The following is a 3,085-nucleotide window of genomic DNA, read 5'->3' as shown; positions in this document are numbered from 1 at the left end:
CCCGCACTGCTGCAAACGCCTCTGGCTCCGTTCAGCCGGTGTAACATTATGCAGCAGCAGCACGTTCATGATATTCACAGCATTTCAAAGGTTGGTTGATTCTGATGATTGCCCGGGCTCCCGTAAGTCGCCTCTGCTTCTCACAATGCCTGTGAATTGGTGTGTGGCCGCGGCTAGCCTTCAGCAAGTCTGAGCGAGCGAGGAGAGCTCTATGCCCGTGTCGGGGTGGTCTCAGGAAAAGTGACTAATGAGGATCTGTAGCCTCACTCACTCTGACTGAAGGAAAAGAGCAGCATGAGGACTCTGGCCATTCCTGAAATGGAACGAGAGGGGTTGGGCGGGGGGTGTTTTTCTTATGATGTCCTGTCTGCACCTTGAAGGCAGGAAAAGTTGAATGATGGCTGGAAAAGTATTGCTCGGTGTTCAGACTTTGAGAAGCTGGCAGAGAAAGTGGATAACAAAGCATTTAAGGCCACTTTAAAGGAGGTGTTTTGACAGAAAGGTCACCCACTTGTTAGAAGAATGTGCTCAATATGACTATTTTTAGGAAGAAAATCCTTTCTTTAAAAAAATTATATATATATCAAAATCCTCTCGTTCCAGCGGCTTCAAGTCCAGGCGTCTCAGAATTGTTGGATTCCGCTTCGTGTTTCTTTCAAATTGCTGGAAAATACTCTGAATCAGAGCGCTGCAAACACATTAGCTGTTGATTGAAATGGTAATGCGCTAATCCAAAATCGGCAGTCTTGCCAATAATTATGTTTCACTTAAAATGTTGCTTAGTTACAGCAGAAGAGCTGTGCTGCTTGGCAGGAAAATGACCTTTTAATTATTGCAGCCAATGCTTAAAAATTGAATTAGAAAAGTGGCCTCGTATTTTTTTTCCCCCTTTTTCATTCTAAATTGCCGCAGAGCAGGAAACAAGGGACGACTTAGGGACATTAAGAATCAGCATTGTGTATTTACATGTCCTCTCATGCCAACATCTTTTTTTTTTTTTCTTTTTCTTGTCTCCTCTGCAGTTGAAGCCGTGCACGGGAGCAGCTCAGCATGGTGTCGTGGTCAGACGGAGCTGAAAAGGAGTGGCCTCGAGGCCCAGTTCTGTTCCTGGCAGGGGTTGTGGGAGGTGATGGGGTGGGTGGGGGAAGGGAAGAGGAGCAAATGGGTGGTGAGAGGTGGCCGGCTGCCATGTCATCCAAAGGAGCCAGCTGATTTAGAGGTTGGGGGGAGATGAGGAAAAAGAGAAAGGAGCCGGTTGAGACTGCAGCTGGTCAGTGAGCAGACTGAGAATCCAGAGACTCCCATTTCACGTGGACTCTTTCCTCCTATTTATATATTTCTCGTCACTATCGAATTAGAGCACATTATTCTCGTGTTAATTATTTTCAAGTCTGGAAGACGCCCACTCGAAGCCTGCGCTGATTGTGCACACTTTTGCGCGTGGCTTCCGCAGACCACCCCGTGGTCCGAGCAATGTAATTGTCACAGCCTAATTTACCATAAAATGAGCGCTCCTGTTATAGCAGGCTGTGAAATCATTTTTAATTTCCTTTAACTGTTGAGTTTGACATAAAAGGAAACTCTTACTTTCCACCAAGGCGAGCTGTATCCGTTTCACCAGCCAGCAGTTTTGTATCCCGGCACTGAATTAGAATCCAGGCTCAAGACTTAGAAATGATCGGTGTCTCGCTGAGGGCGAGTTCGCGAAACGCACTCTTGCCACCTCTCGCACGAGCCCCATGCGACGCCGCGGATAATGAATGCTAATGCTAAGCACATGCAAATGCTTCCTATTTGCATGTGCTTGCATGTACCCTCGCCGCGTATGTGAAAGGCTTTCATAGGCAGCGCTGGCCTGTTCTTTGCAGTTCAGCATCCAAGAATTAGAATTCGACGAGATGGAGTCGCATGTGAGAAAGGGACAGAGGGTGAAGGCAGACATTACTAACATCCCTGCCATCCATCCATCTATCCATCATGCTTGTGTTGATTTGATTCCCCTCTCTGCCATTTTCTGCCATTATCACTGATGATATTACAGCTGCCTGTGGTGCTGAGTTACATTTAGAGGTCAAAACTGTACTTTCCTGTATTAAAAACAAATTTGTGTCCCGATCCGCTGGTCAGAGGCAGCATTAGCCAAGTCAGAGGCTCCATTTCGTTTATTGAAAAAGCCAGCAGCTCTGAGGATAGAACATTAGATATTAGGATAGAAACCATCATTTGAGATGAAATGTCAACGGGCCATAGCCAAAACAGACCATTTTTCAGTCTTTATGTGCCATTATGTCTAAAATAATGATTTCTGCGTCTCCTGTAATCTAATGAAAGATGAGTGATGGTGTGGAAGCCGCTTCCTTTGTTTGGATCGATGGAACTGTCAAAAGTGTGAGGTTTGGAAGTAAATACTACTGTGCATTGATCAATAAAGGTTGACTTGAATATAAAAGAGCTGTGTATCGGTCATCTGCATAGGTGTAGCTTCTGGGAGGGAGGGGTGGGCACAGACATCACATCCCGCTAGTACGGTGAGCTCCCACCCCCCCCTCCAACAAACTAGTTTATTCCCAATCTGGTGATGTCACAATATCAGGTTATAATTACCATAAATGTTTTCAGTCAAAATTGTTCTTCTAGTGTTTCATAGAAGTTTTTCACTTCAACTGGTTGGGTGCAGTGTGGTTACAACAACAGACTATACGAAGAGTGGAAGTCTCTGTGATGCTGTCTCCTGCTGGGTTTGAAGTCTGCATTTTGAAGCATCAACTTTGGTGACTTTTGGAGTCAGACGGCATCAGATTTGGATGAGAGGTAGAACAACGGTTAACTGAAGCTAGCAAGCTTGGTTAGCAACCTGCTACCATAAACTGTACAATGCTACAGAATTATACATCCTAACTTCTGGATGCAGCAGGCCAATAACATGAGCATACAATTTTCACTAAAACCCAAACTTTTGTTTTAAATAATGACATTAAGATGGTCAGAAAAAGGCCAACAGCAACTTAAATCATTCACATTACACAAGGTCAGACCTAGCAAACGCCAATCAGCTACAGCTGCCTGTGCTGAGAAAACGGTTCCA

At 45.0% G+C, this 3,085-nt stretch overlaps 1 protein-coding gene across 2 annotated transcripts in view; it reads left to right on the top strand.

Annotated features, from left to right (window-relative positions):
- The window catches only part of khdrbs1b (KH domain containing, RNA binding, signal transduction associated 1b), a 17,751-nt gene extending 15,314 nt beyond the window's left edge, over positions 1–2,437 (top strand). For both annotated transcript variants that reach the window (XR_312044.2, XR_001290523.1), the window contains one exon: positions 1,023–2,437. The gene's annotated coding sequence lies outside the window, so the exon portion shown is untranslated. The remainder of the gene's footprint in view (positions 1–1,022) is intronic.
- Positions 2,438–3,085: the final 648 nt, after the last annotated feature.

The sequence above is a fragment of the Pundamilia nyererei genome, unplaced genomic scaffold, assembly GCF_000239375.1.
Source record: "Pundamilia nyererei isolate P.nyererei 1_Seehausen unplaced genomic scaffold, PunNye1.0 scaffold00156, whole genome shotgun sequence".
Classification (NCBI taxonomy): domain Eukaryota; kingdom Metazoa; phylum Chordata; class Actinopteri; order Cichliformes; family Cichlidae; genus Pundamilia; species Pundamilia nyererei.
This window is presented reverse-complemented; position numbering and strand designations above follow the sequence as displayed.